At 38.5% G+C, this 15,596-nt stretch overlaps 1 protein-coding gene and 1 pseudogene across 5 annotated transcripts in view; both read right to left on the minus strand.

Annotated features, from left to right (window-relative positions):
- LDAH (lipid droplet associated hydrolase) overlaps positions 1-15,596 on the minus strand; it is an 88,113-nt gene that overhangs the window by 35,856 nt on the left and 36,661 nt on the right. The window lies entirely within an intron of this gene.
- Positions 3,571-3,650, minus strand: LOC141572021 (U4 spliceosomal RNA; annotated as a pseudogene).

The raw sequence follows: 15,596 nt of genomic DNA on the forward strand, positions 1-15,596 counted from the left end.
ATTCTCCCACTAAATTAATTTATCAATTCAATTCATTCAATCCCAATTAAAATACCAGAAGATGACCCCTATTTTGAAATGTAACCAATTATAGTGTTAATTTAGAAAATAAAATGCGCTAATAACCTAAGAATTCTGAAAAAGAACAAAAAGAGGGGAGATTAGCTCTTCTAAATATTACACATATGAAGCTACAGTAGCTAAAGCTGTATGGTATCAGAAAAGGATCATGGAGCTCAAGGGAACAAAAAAAGTCTAGAAACTACAAACCTGAATAATACATACGGGAATTAAATTCATGATAACGTATCACTGGAGAAATAGAAAGAGGTGTTCAATAAATGCAGTTGGGAAAATTAGAAAACAGAATTATCTAGAATAGCAAAACTAGAGATGACTGTCCATAATTAGGAGTGGTTACATAAATTACCATGTATCCATACAATGGAATACGATGCTACAATGAAACATTAGGTAGATTTGCATGTGCTGACATGTGGATGTCCAAACCCTGTTTCTTCTAAACTAGCTGGTTGGGATTGTGAGTAAAAGGGAGTCAGCAAGCTTCAAATGAAACATTCTAAGCCTTTGGGGTTATATGTTCTTTGGTCTTTTTATTCTGAAAGTACAAAAGTAATTTTGCTTATTTTCATGTTGCTCAACTGTGTCCTATGAGTGATACTTGGAAAATTAGATGTCACTCAATAACGTAATCTCTACTGATAGAAATTTAATCAATTCTCAATCTTATTTTCTCCTCCAGGCAACTTCTAACCATATCAGTAAGTAACCAAACGAACTACCACCGGGGATTTGGTTAAAAAACATAATTCCAGAGAATAGTGTGAGGTCAGTACATTTAATCCCAATGCCTTAAACCTTCTGCATGTATAACAGCACTTCAGATGATAAGAGACAATATTCAGAACTAAGACTTTCAGATGCTACAAATTCTTCATTAGGAAAATAAAACTATATAAAAATAAATTATGTTCTGTTGTACTCTGTTTATGAAAGCAGAAAAATATGCTAAAACACATTAAAAATATTTTAAATGGGAAAGGTAGAAATAAATGTTTTTGACCGCCCCCCCACCCCTCCCAATCCAGTCAACCAGAACAATCAACTAATGAAAATGACCCGTTTTCCAAGAACTTTGATAATTTAGTCCTTTGTGGTAACTCACTGCTCAATTTAGTTTCAAGTTTATTCGTTTCAAAATAAGACTTCACTGAGTTTATTAAAATGTCCTCAAAGATTTAGATAACATAAATGGTTAATACAGTTACTCTCATACTAATACATGTACCATACAGATTCCATACTAGTTATGTAACCCACAGCACATAAGGAACTTCAGACTGATCAAATCAGCTGGCAGCAAAAGGAAGCAATCCATTACTTTGTATAAATGATCCATTACTGTGACCCATGTTAAACAAAACTGCATGCAAGGGAAACACTAAAAATACATGAGCAACTAAGGGGTTACATTTGGTTGATCTATATCAATAACAAATTGAGAACTAAAGTGCACTCTGAAATCATGGGAATGTCCTGAAACAATAAGGAAGTTCTAATATGTACTCTGAATGCATCATTGCCTCTCAAAAATATAAGACTAAAGATTGTTTATCACAATGAATACTTAGTTGATGAGACTGGTTTTCCTCTTTTGCTTTTGGAGAACAACAGTTATTAGCTGATGGGTGAAACTTATACTTCAGATTTGATAGGATAAGTCATAGTAATAAAAATGTCTTTTCTTCATATAGAATTCTATTGGCAAAAAAAATCACTGAGGTCAAGGAAACATACCCAATTTTATAACACAGCTGTGCAGAGAAGGTTTCCAAATCTGCGTACATGGCAAAAAACATTTTCTTATGTTACTGTCTCATTAAAGAAAGAACTTCTAGGCTGGCCAATTCATTCTACTCTAAGGAAACATTTTCATATATTTCATATTCTCATTTGAAATCTACGAGAGTCAACCTTGATAATGAAGCACAACCATGTTTTCATGAATCGTACAGGAAAGTAAATATACACATTGGGACTTCTTATGCAGGGCACTTTTGGGGGGACTAGAGACAGTACTTTGATGTTTGTTTTTCCTGAATTTATTATTATTATTAATCATTTTTCTGAAAGGAAGTTAGGAAACAATTTGAAGCATAGCCATAAGGTAAGGAATACGATGTTCAGGTGTGGTTTGTTTGGAATCTGTTTCATTAAATAGGACTTTTTTTTTTTTTTTTTAGAAAAACAAAGAGTAAAATCTAAAATATCATCAATTTTCCTGTTCAGATGACTTATGACATATGCACCCATTTTTCTGGGGTGCAGCAACGATGCCTATATTATGATCCACAGTACTTCAACATCCTCGAAACAACAGCATCACTGCTCCTTTCCCTGATTTTTTATTAGCTGAGCCCATCTGCTGCAGTCATGGAAGGGTGCTTCCCCACTGCACAAGTTGAAAACAAGAAACCATAGCATACAGCTTTTCCTTTTATGTGATTGCTAACATTGTTATGACATGTTAGAGAACATGCAATATAAACCAGACAGCTTTCACAGATAAAGTTGCTAGTAGTCAAAGCACAGGCCTAGAAATTATCCTAGTTTAGTTTATCTCTTCTCCCCATAAGGCCATGTTTTCCTCTCCTTAGGATAAGACTATACATAGCTTATTTAATCATATGTATGCAGTTTATAAACTGCAAATGCCATTCTATTTTAATGATCAAGAGCTTGCTTTTTGAGATCTTATATGTGGTCTTAATTTCACACATCAGTTAGACAGGAAAATGCCCCACAGTTGGGAAGTGCTTAGAATAATAGTAGTAGTGATAGCTTACTATCTTCTAGGAACTACACTAATGCATCTCATATACATTATCTCATTTAATATGCATAACAACCTTATCAAGTAAGTTTCTTCATTCCATAGATGAGAAAACAGAGGTTTAGCTGCAAAGCAACAAAGATGAAGTATGGACCCAAGCAGAGTAACTTCAGAGCTCATGCCATTAACCATTACATACACTATATACTTGTACACAAAAGAATTTCTTAGCAATCATTATTGTTTGGTGATACAATTCCCTATGGTTGAACCAATCACTACCATTATTGCTAGAGACAGGCCAATATTTACAAGTGTTTCAAAACATTCCGCTTCAGAAGTAACTAACTACAGATACTCTGAAGTAAAGTGTGAGATCCTTTAACTACTGATTACTGTAAAAAAAAAAAGTTATGCCACTTCAACGCTTTGTTTAAGATAGATGGCATTCATAAAATTGACCATTTCAGCACTTTTCATTCATGTGAATTATACTTAGACCTTCTGGGGCAGAAACTTTTCTACACTTTCATTACCTGAATGTAAGACAAGCCATTTCATGCGTTCAGTCTACACGTCAGGGTTGGTAATTACAAGGACTGCTTGCATATTTGCAGAAGTATTTATGTCACTTATGGTTACACTTAAACAATTGTAACAGTGTCAAAATTTTCCTATAACCCATTCTTCTCAAGCTTTTATCATTTTGCACACTTCACATTTATTTTATTTTTCAATTAGCAATAATCGCCTCGGATAAACCTCATTGGCTACGATACTGCCACTGTGCAAAGCTACACATTTATTTTATTTTTAATGCAAAATGCTCTTTTCCTCAGCTTAACATCTCTTGGAATCGACTTCTGTTTGAGTCTTTCATATTCAGAATCACTAAGAACTCAAAGAGAAAATAATGATGCTCACAGGCCCACTGGAGATTGTTCTTCACAAGCTGCTCTGTAGCACAACAATCCCTTACAGAGCACCTGCTATTCTGAATTAAACGGTGTCTCCAGGTAGCCTCCGAATTCAGTGACTGGTGACAATAGCAAGCCCATCCTTGCACCTACAGCTACAAAATTCTCATGTGACTCCTATGGCTTGGGTACGATCAGCTTTCTCTTGGTTTCCCATGGCAAAGCTACACAGAATCTGAAAGGATGACTCTGCTGACTAAAAACCTGCTATCTGGAAATTTCCTCAACTTGGAGCTGGTCAGGAAGCAAAACACCCCAATTGTTTGACAATGGGATTGGGACTTTCCTAAGTTAGAAACTCTAATCTTTAAAAGGTTAAGCCAAGGGGGCGGCCAGATGGCTCGCTGGTTAGAGCGCGAGCTCTGAACAACAAGGTCCCCTGTTCGATTCCCACGTGGGCCAGTGAGCTGCGCCCTCCACAACCAGATTGAAGACAACGAGCGGCTGCTGAGCTGCCGGAGGGGCGGCCAGCAAGCTCTCAACAACAAGGTTGCCGGTTCAATTCCTGCATGGGATGGTGGGCTGCGCCCCCTGCAACTAAGACTAAAAAAACGGCAACTGGACTTGGAGCTGAGCTGTGCCCTCCCACACCGAGACTGAAGGACAATGACTTGGAGCTGATGGGGCCTGGAGGAACACACTGTTCCCCAATATTCCCCAATAAAAAAAGAACAAAAAACGCTTAAGCCAAGAATGACTGAGAGGGTAGAGTCATTCATTGCGTCTACTGGTTTTTGTTGGATCTGTTCATCCATGCATTCATTAAAGATATTTTGGCACCTACAGTACACCAGACGCTGTGGTGAGTGTGAGACAAAATGGTGAACAAGACGAAGAGTGTCTGCTTTTAGAGAACTTCAAGTCTAATGGGAGAGATATTCATACTAATGCATGACAGGTGCCATGGGGAATAAAGAGTACATTAGAAACATACAAAATGGGCACTAGACACTTCCTATTCATTGTGTGCTAGGAACCTTTGAAAGGGGTCTTGGAAAGAGAAATTGTGTGACAAACATTCACTGAGCACCTATAGCAACAAAGTGCTGATGACACAGCTTAGTTATTTGGGGAAATCAGTAAAATGATTCTTCCCCACTTAACTTCGTTGAAAGACACTGTGAAACATGTACACTTCAGTTCCATATACTAAAATACCATTTTTATACCTGTATTATGATGAGGCAAAGGAATGTATGACACATTTTCAGACTGACGCAGAGTGGTACCACGGAAAGGCCATGGCTAGAGGCACACCCTGGGTGCAGGCGAAAGCACCAGACAACGAGGCATTTCTGCCACAGAAGCTGCCCAGCAGCACTCCTAGCTCCTCAGATGTCAAAAGGCTTTCTTGTTCCCTTTGATATGGCAAGAAGCAAACCCAACTCTTAGGGTAGCTAAGACCCCACGAGATAGAGAATAAAACTTGGGAAAACAAGCAGTTAACTCTTGGCAAAGGTTAGGCCCCAATAACTGAAGGAAGTACCAGCTTTGATAATGAAACAGGTAAGGATCTTTCCTCTTTTCAGTTCAGGAAAAAATAAAGGAGTATCAAAGACGTATGTATCTTAACATATCTTCTCCCCCACAGGTCTCTGACGGGGGTGTTCCTCCTGCCACTGACACCCAGACACAGCTCCCTGGGCAGCATTCCTCCTGGTGGTACCGTGACATCTCCTATGCTCAGCAAAACCCGTTAGTCCTAGAGTCCTCCAGCTGCCTCAGTTTCCACAGAGCTCAGAGATGGCACAAGTGCCTCTGGGAAGGCCGAGACCTTCCCTAATAAATTGGACGGCATTCCTGATAGCCTGTCAACATCTCTGCCAACTCGTAAGAGCACGTGGCACATAAATACAATAGGTCACTGATTTATCAATAAAAATGCCCCCATTGTATCTGAAAGTGCTATGTGATGGGAATGGGAATCATATATTCCGTTACCAGTTCAAATTTTAGTCAGCAATGAAAAAGTTCATTGATCTCAAAAGACCTTTAGGGGTAAAGCCCATGATATATTCAACTTACTCTCAAATGGTTCAGACAGAAATACACACACACACACACACACACACACACACACGCGCGCACACACAAACTGTCCCTTGGTATCCACGCGACACTGGCTCTAGGACCCCCGCAGATATCAAAACCCGAAGATGCTCAGGCCCCTTATAGAATAGCGTATCTGCATATAACCCAGGCACATCCATGTACTTTAAACCATCTCTAGGTTAGTTATAGCTAATACAATGTAAGTGCTGCGTAAATAATTATCATAGTGTATTGTTTAAGGATCAACTCTCTGGAATTATTTTCCCGGATAGTTTCGATCCCTGGTGGTTGAATCCACAGATTCGGAACCCACAGGTAAGGAGGGTCAACTGTGTATATATACTTGCTCTCCCTACCCCCTCATGCGAGTGCGTGTGCGTGAGAAAGAGAGAGTGGGAGACAGAGAGAGAGAGCAATGAGGTAAAATATTAACAACAGTAAATTTGGGTTAACTGCATATACTGTTCTATGTACTGTCCTTGTTCTTGTGACTCTTCTGTAAGTAAAATTAGTCCCAAATAAAATGTTATAAAATAAAGTGCAGTCCACCACTGCCCTCTATCCCCCAGCCATGGCACTTCCAATCCCCTTTATCTTGCTCCACTCTTTTTATAAAGGTAGTATCACCTTTGAATATATTAATTTATGCATATTTTTATGTTTATTCCCACCTCCCCTGTGCAGACTGAACTCTGCGAGGGCAGTGCCTGTGCCATCACGTCCACAGCAGGTGCTCGGTGACAGCATGGCGCAGAGCAGACGGAGTGGATGGAAGTATGGCTGAGGGGCAGCGAGTCCGCCAGGACGACTGCCTCATCCTGTACCCCCAAGCGACTCCTCCTTCCCAACCCCACCTCAGGACTGGAGGCTTATTCTGGATAGAAATTGAAGGAGACAGCTTTCTGACCTGGGTACACCAGATGGGGGGAAGGGACCACCATGAAAAGAGGGATTGTGTGAAACACCAAACACTAAATGCTTATACACTCCCATCTATGCCAACAACCGGCCTCGTATGCTGTTTCATTTTGATGGTGCTGCCCTCAGGCAGGAGATGTGGAGATTTTTGTTTGAGAAAACCAATGGCTCTAGAGAAAAACATACAGAAAAACATACATTGGGGAATACCACACACACAAAAAAAAGGTCAGGACACCTGCCCAATCACCCTACAGTGAAGCTGACTAGCTGACAAGCCTCACTCCCGCACAAAACCTCCTAGGATTTTCAGTGCTTCTTTCTTAAATATGACTAGATAACAAAAGAATGTCAGACATTTGAGGGAAGATTCATTTATAGTAGTCAGATGAACATAAACAAAACATGAGAAAAGGAATTCAGGTAAATAGAGACAATGCAAAAGTACAAAACTCCAAAAATGTGCTTTCCTCAGAGAGAGAAAGAGGAGTGAGCCATGAAATAGAAAGGGTACCACAACAAGGGAACAATGACTCGGAAATGATCTCAGAAATTATTTCCTTGAAGGCTGAAATCCAAAGTTTAATTAGATGAATCCCAAAATAAAGTTGGAAAAATATCCTGTATTTCTCATCGTATACAACTAAAAGAAAAACGAGATGGACAATGAAAAATAAATCAAGAGAATCATCTGTGAAGGTTTAAATATGAGTGAGAAAACAAGGAGAAAAAAATAAAAGAGAAGTTTTAAGTACATAAGGATGCCAATTTCCAGATTCAAAAGGATAAACAGTCCAAGAAATATCATTATAAAACTCAATAATGGGGATAAAGATTCTAAAACTGTCCAGAGGAAAAAAACAGGTCACATAAAGAATAAAAAACTCGAAATGGCACACTTCTCAATAGCAAAGCTTGAAGGACTCCAAGCTAGGCATCCGCTGGTAAAAGTAAAGATGGGGAGTGGGGATGGCAGACTAACTTACTGCAAAGCAATCTTCCTGCCAAGAACAATTAGAAAAGCTGGAAAACGCATTTTTTAAAAGTACCTTTGAAAGCCTCAAAGGCAGAGGAGATCTGACAGGCCAAAATTCGAGAAAAAGGAAACTTAGCGAGGTGTGCTGAAATAGTTATTCTTTGTTATTTAGCAGTTTGCGAGCAGCTAAGGAGGCAAGAAGCTGAGCAGAATTTCTGGTAAACTTCTCTGCCTCAAGGGTCAAAACTTGGGTGTTTGGTGCCCATTAAAGAGACAGTACCTAGGCTCTCAGGGGGAACTACTAGAGGGCTACCCCCTAGAAGTGTGATGAAAGGCACATAGCCCAGCGCTCCCAGAGGTAGCTGGGATTCAGCCTAATTCCTGACGGCACTGAAGTCATTGGTCTTTACTATAACTGCTAGAAAAAGCAAAAGTGAATCCCCCCGAGGAAGACAGGCACCTCACATTGTCCTAACAATTTTTCATATATATTGATAGGTATTCAACTAAAAAACAAACAAAAAAAACTGGAAAAAAAATCACCAAGCTGTGATGTTTAATTTCCTGTCAGTTTGACAGGCCAGGGGGTGACCAGGTATTTGGTCAAACATCCTCTGGCTGTGCCTGTGAGGGTGGTGGATGAGACTCCCATTTGAGCTGGGAGACCAAGCAGAGCAGACTGTGCTCCCGAGTATTAGTGAGTCTCATGCACCCCATTGAAGGCCTGAATAAAACCTAAATGCTGAGAGAGAGAGAACTCCCTCGTCTGACTGCCTTGGAGCTGGGACACTGGGTTTTTCCCCTGCCTTTGGACTCAAACTGAAACATCGGCTCTTCCTAGGTCTTAAGCTTGCCTGCTTTTGTTCTAGAACTTACACCATCAGCTCTCCTGGGACTCCAGTTTACTGGCTGCTGATCATGGCACTTGTCAGTCTCCATAATTGTGTTAGCCAATTAGTTATAGTTCATCTCTTTCTATATATACAGATATCCTACTGATTCTGTTTCTCTGGAGAACCCCGACTAATGCACAAACAATTAAGGGACAATGCAACATGACCAAAAACAAACAAGAAAAACGCAGAAAAGAAATGCAACTACATGAGACTTAGATATTGGAATTATCAGACATAATCTTTACTTATTTTCAAATATGTCATCTCTGGCTTTTTATATTTTAAGAATAAAAGTAATTGTACTTTAAAAAATTATTGACAGTACAAAGGAGAATAAAGTCAAACATGAATTTTAAAGTAAGTGTGATTAACATGATCAAATTAAATGACAGGATGTAGAATTTCAGGAACTGACAATTATAAAGGTAATGAAATGGAAATTCTACAAGCAAAAAATAGAATAACTGAAATCGAGAATGCAACAGATGGGTTTAAAAGCAGTTTTTACATAGCTGAATGATGTTGAGTGAACTGGAAATGGGTCAGAAGAAAATATCTAGACTGAAGCAGGGAGAGAAAAAAGGAGTTATTGTGTGTAAATTATACCTCAATTTTAAAAAAGAAAAGCTCCAAAATTAATAGGGAGAATCAAACAAATATGCAACACCTATAATACAAGGCGGAATATACAAGAATTATGAGAAAGAGGGTTATAAGGGAAGAATGTTAAAAATGACTGGGAAGAATCAGGAAAGAGTTCACATAGGAGTTTGCATTTGAAACGATTTTAAAAGATGGACAGAAGGCATCTGTTAGGTGGTGGTGGGAAAAAGCAGAAAGGAAGTGGACAGCGATAACTAGTAATAGTTGGGGGGCAGCACTGGGTATGTATGGGGGAGGCGCAGGGACTATGAAGGAGGCAAATTCAGGCCGTCTCTCTCAGAAGACCTTGGGGAGACTTCCTGGAGCTCCCAGAATACCAGAATCTGTCCCTAAATTTTTATGAAATCCCTTCTGAGTCAGTGTCAATCAATGTTCACATAATATTATTGAAGCCCTCAGAGGCTTTCTTTTCCATAGGATACAAGAGGCTCCTAGCCTTTTCCTGAAGGTGGTAGGTTTTGGAAGAGTAAAAGGCTGAATCTCTGACACTCAATTCGGCTTACTACAGAAGCTCCCATAACTATATTGGTGAGGAGATAAAATTCTTTGTTGAAATGGAGCTTCTGGACTGTCGACAGATTTCATTCATGTGTGCTCCCTATGATATCTGTTTGGCTGACATTGGGAAATGATTTACAGTCTGGTTTCCTAGGGACAGGTTGCCAGGAAAGACGCTGGCTTCAGCCTAGCCATTCATCAATATACCTCCTTGATACCTGATAAGCTGGCTTCTTTCCAACCAAATACAATTAGTCTGAACGGGCACGATCTCAAAGTAACAGCATTTTATTCTTGGGAAGCATCTTTCATTTAGTGCCTGCGAGGCTTTTTCCACTTCAGGGAATTATTTTGTGGCCTACGTTGTATATTGTTCACAGATTTTCCATACGAGCAAGAAGGGAGAGTAAAACAGCCTCATACACTCTGGGAAATCATATTAGATTTCCTGCCTTAAAGATCATATTCATAGTTCTCATCTCCACAAACTAATGGACCTAAAAAGAATCTACTGGCTGGAATAAACAATACCACATACACACACAAAAAAACAATGTCGGAATTTTGTTCATGTGTTTCTAGTCTCTTCCATGTTATCTCTTAGCTCTGACTGCTATTCCATCCACTGAGATTCTGAATGATCTCTTCTGTGAACACCCAGTTCATTAGCATAATAAGGTCTAAATGTGGCAAGGGACAAACTATGCTTTTCAGACCTGTATCCACCCAACTGCAAGGGTATTCAAAAAGAAAACACCTCTGCCTAGCATGGGCCACTCACTCATACCCCAGAGCCTCCTACAGCTCTGGCCACTATGATCTCATGGTCCGATATGACTGGAATACGGCTGTACTTTTTTGAATAAGGTCTGCTTCACTCTAGTAGTAGGAGTAACGATGATGCCCATCCCAACCTCTGATTCTGTTATCACATTCAAGCAACAATCAGGAGGCATGCCATCAGAAGGCACACCGATCAACCACCCAAATATTTTGGGGGCGGGGGAAAGGAGGGTTAATAAAAAGTCACAAGGAAGGCCAAAAGCCTAGCTAAGTGAGTGGATTAGGAAGAGGAGGTACGATAGGGTAAGAGGTTAGGATAGCTGCTACCGCCAGAGGCTGCTACCGACTTAGGGCCACTACTGGTCTTAGGGGTGGGTTTTCCTGCAGAGAAACCATGAAAATGACATTACCCTTTGCTTTCCCTTGTATTTGTTATCTACTGCTGTGTAACAAATTATCCAAAACTCTCTCTCTCCTCAACCAACTTTCTGCTATTAAGTCATACAATTAAACTGCTTTTTTAGAAAAGAAAATGCATAACCATTAAATGGTTATAACAGTGAAGAAATAAACCATTAAAGAAAATTTTTGGAACAAAAAATAAATTAAAAAAATCATCCCAAACTCACTACACAAATACAACTACTATATTCATTTTGGTAATTTTATTTTCAAGCTTTTTATTTTTTTTAAATATAGTTGCATTCATATATTTTCTCTATATTTTAACATCCTTCTTAATATTCTGTAATTAATTTTTATGTATTACAATGTCTTTCGAAAATATAATTTTAATAGTTGCACATTCTATACTCAACCTTTCCTTTAGAGTTGGACATTAGGATGTTCATGATTTTTTGTTACAACAAATAATATTTCGGACATGACTGTTTCTCTATTGTGGAGATTATTTTCTTAATATAGATTCTAAAGAAAAGAATTGGTTGATTCAAAGGGTATGAACACTTTTTATAGAAATTATTTTTTTCTGACAACACATGATCATTGCAAAAACAAAGTAGAAACAATGTAGTATCCACCTACAACACACCAATGCCTCCAGTTTCCCCAGAAATCATAAGCCACTGGTGTTTACCGGTTCAGGTTTCCTAAAAATGTACACAGAAGTATACACACACAAAACTAAACTTTTCTTTTCAATATTGCAATAGAAGCAGCTCATTTTGAAAACTGTCGAGGTATACTCATCAAACATTGTTAAGTACTACTATACTCAATAAACAGACACTAAGTACTTCCATGTATGGATTTATTAAGCACTGTGTCATTGTGTTACCTACACATTTTTCAAAAGATTTTTACTAGCTAGTTCTTCTTCAGTGAATTATCTGTTCATGTCCTTTGGACCTTTATCTGAGAAGCTGTTATAGTAAGTTAACCTTTTAGCCTAGTGGCTAAGAATATAGACTTTGGAGTCAAACATACACGGGTTCAAATCGTAGCAGACACTTATGAGCTGTCTAACCCTGAGCAAGTTACTTTTGTGCTTTCTAAGTCTCAGTTTCCTAATGTATAATATGGGAATAATAATAGCCCCCTTAGAGTAGTTGAAAGGTTTAAATAAGATCCATAAATTAAACAGCTCAAATTTTCATTTTTTCTTAAATAAAAACAAAATTGAAAGGGGGTACTTCATTATCTTCTCTGGTCTAAGCATGGAAACTCAAGGGACAAATTAATTAGTTTTAAAATGACTTACATAAAATCATGAACTCTTACATCAGATTTCTCTATAACAAATGCCTTTCTTTAAACAAGTTCACATTCTGTTTTAAAAAGCTACTTGTTGAGTTATAAAAGCAATTTGTGGTACATTTCGTATGTTAAGTCTCTCTGGATACTATACTGATCTTCAAAGGCACATTTATTTTTTTCTCCTACCTTCCTGAAATTTACAACTATATTAACTTCCATAATTGGAAAGAAAAACTTTTAAAGTAAGATCTTGCAAACCAACTGTAAAAATACATTTTTGAAGACAAAGAAAATCTGATATGGACTGTATTAGATGATATCAAAGAATTACCATTAATTTTGTTGGTGTGATAATGACACAGTTATATCGAAAAGGTCCTTTTTTGAAGATGCACAATGAAGTATTTAAGGGTAAACTATCATGAGGGCTACAATTTACCTGAAAGTATTTAAGAAAAAAAATGAGTTAAAGATAAAAGATTAGTAGCTATATTAATCTGGATAACGAGTATTTGAAAATTCATTATACAATTATTTTTATTTTTGTTTGAAATTCTTCATAATAAAGATTTAAAATGATCAGTTGAAAAAAAAGGTGTCTCTTTTTCCTTTCCATCTATATTAGCCTAGCTAGCGATATTCATACATCACCGAGATGGGCTGCACCTGAATATACCCTTAAAGTGCTTGAAAAACCTCTCCCAGGATGTGCCTGTTTCCCACCCTTACAACAAGCTGAGGTACCCGTGCTTCACTGAAGGCCCACTTACAACCGACTTGTGACTTCCGTCACCACAAGAATATTCTGAAAATTTGTTACAATGTCACATACTCAACTACTTCAGTGCCTAACGAGACAATAATACAGACACTGGAGTCTGCTGGAAATCAGAAGGCCACTGCAAAACAGAACGCTGAGAGCTTGCATACAAAAGAGCAGGGCTTAAATCAGCTTCCACTGACAGACCTCTGCTACCTGGCTGCTTAAATCTTGGAACTTAAGACTTCAAAGAAATGAGAATGAAATATATGGTCCCATGCCAGGTTTGACTGTGATAATTCAAGGAAATGAGAAAACACATCTTGGCAGTGCTGTGTTCCTGAACAAGCTGAGTATCAGCACCTTCACTCACGGGGGTTGCTGCTCTTTTGGATACGGTCAGAAGTGGAAAGAGCTAGAATACATTAAATACGGAAAAGATCCTTCCCTTGAGAACCTCATTAGTATTCCTCCCCCTCCAAGGGATGATATGAGAAGACAGACAGACCTGACATGTTATGAAAGAACCAAGGACAGGTTTAATTGTCAGAGCATCTCAAAACATTCTACGTTCCAAGCTTTTGGAAAGCTTAGGTTGGCTGTTCTCAAACTTCAGCATGCGCCAGAATCACCCAGAGCACTTGTTAAAACACTGATTGGTGATCCCAGACCTAAAGTTTGGGATTCAGTAGGTCTGAATGGGGCCTAATCATCTGCATTTCTAACAAGATCCCAAGTGATGCTGATGCTGCTTTGAGAACTACTGGCTTAGATAACTGAGTGAGTGCCTAGTGTCATCTATTATATTCTAGTCCTGGGCCAGGAAGAGGTGATGATAAAATGTGTTTAGGCAGTAAGTGCAAGGTTTTCTCTGGCCAGCAGCCACTTCACTTCATTTGCCATACCTGTCGCTTTAAACACATCTCACTAACTCCCAATATACTGGACCTTTGAGAGGATGAGGGGAATTTTCCATATCTAACAGTCTCATGGATACACAAATATTAAAATGGTTCAATATTTAAATCTGAAAAGTGTTCAGAAATTCTCAGATGAAATGCATTAGATAAAGTACTAAGTATTAACATGCATGAAGAATGTTCTATTATAAACCCCTGTTTTCACTTTCTTACAGCCTTCCAAAAAATTAGTCCTTTGTGGTGAAATTTTCCATGCTTGGTTTCAGCCCAAAGGTGATTTTTTTTTTTTTTTTGCAAAGTTTGAGAAAAATATATTAAATCGGTTTTGAGTTATGAAAAGATGAAAAAAGCCCACACAATTTTTCCACTTTGAAAGCAATTTCAGGATTTTTAAAAACACGCAGATAACTAAAAATGGCTGAAGTTGAAAAGTTGAAACTTTCCATGTGTCTGGTTTTCAGCAAGGTAGTCTCTTGGGTAGTTCAGGAAAGATAAAGTGTGCGCACACACATAAACAGATAAATATATATTTAAATAAATGCCTAAGTGATTGAGAAAACAGCATTTTATCATACTCAGTACAAGCTCTCCTCAGAGTAGGGGATTTATTGTTCTCTGAAATGGAGAATCTTTCACAAACCAAAGTATGTTTAGTTGCTGATTGCCTGATCCCTGTGGTTTTCACACACCAGGGTCACATGGACGCAACGGTGGAACAACTATGCACTGTATTTGCAGAATCCTCCAGTTCCCTTCACACTCTAATCTTCCCTTCTGCCCCAGCTCAATTCTAGGATTCTGATCACTGTCTCCCGAGTTCAATTTCTGCCCTTGGCCCATGCCTCAATACCAGCTCCCTTTTCTTCTCTGCTCTGGAACACTCACTCACATGTTCACCTTTGTCCCAATTCTCTCTGAATTCCCCCGGAAGCATTCACTTGCTTCCCACTAAAGCTCCCCCCACCTGCCCCCTTGTGTATTTGAAGAACTCAAGTATCAAAAACACAACAGTAGAAATCTTATGTTTAGGTCAAACAGGTTCTGGTAGCTGTCAAGGTAACTTACTCTAGCCATCTATAATTATAACCTTCCTAACTAGTTCCCCTGGAAAGCAGATAATGGGAAAGTTAGAAAACAGAACTCAGAGTCCTAGTTCTACCACTGATTAGCTAACTGACATATGGGTTAGACACATAACTGTTTGGAACTTTGGTCTCCTAATCTGTAAAATGGGGAAACTCAGGTTGTCATTTAACAACATGTGAACATGTTTTGTAAATTTCAAATGAATGATGGGTATAACTGTTAGTAATGATAATATATCAATTTAAAAAATTGCTTTAGGTTTCTAGACTCAAATGAAGAACCAAGTATAACACAAAAAAACACTTTTGCAAGGAAGGATGCAGTCAAAGATTAAGAAAAAGTCAATTTTCCTAGTTTTCAAATGTGCAGGCTTAAAAGACAAAATAGAAGGAAACCTGCTCCAACAAATGTTCCAATTTCTCTATCATTTTCAATCTCTCTCTCTCTCTCTCTCTCTCTCTCTCTCTCTCTCTCTCTCTGCTATTCCCCTCAGCATA

Source organism: Rhinolophus sinicus, linkage group LG05 (assembly GCF_036562045.2).
Source record: "Rhinolophus sinicus isolate RSC01 linkage group LG05, ASM3656204v1, whole genome shotgun sequence".
NCBI lineage: Eukaryota > Metazoa > Chordata > Mammalia > Chiroptera > Rhinolophidae > Rhinolophus > Rhinolophus sinicus.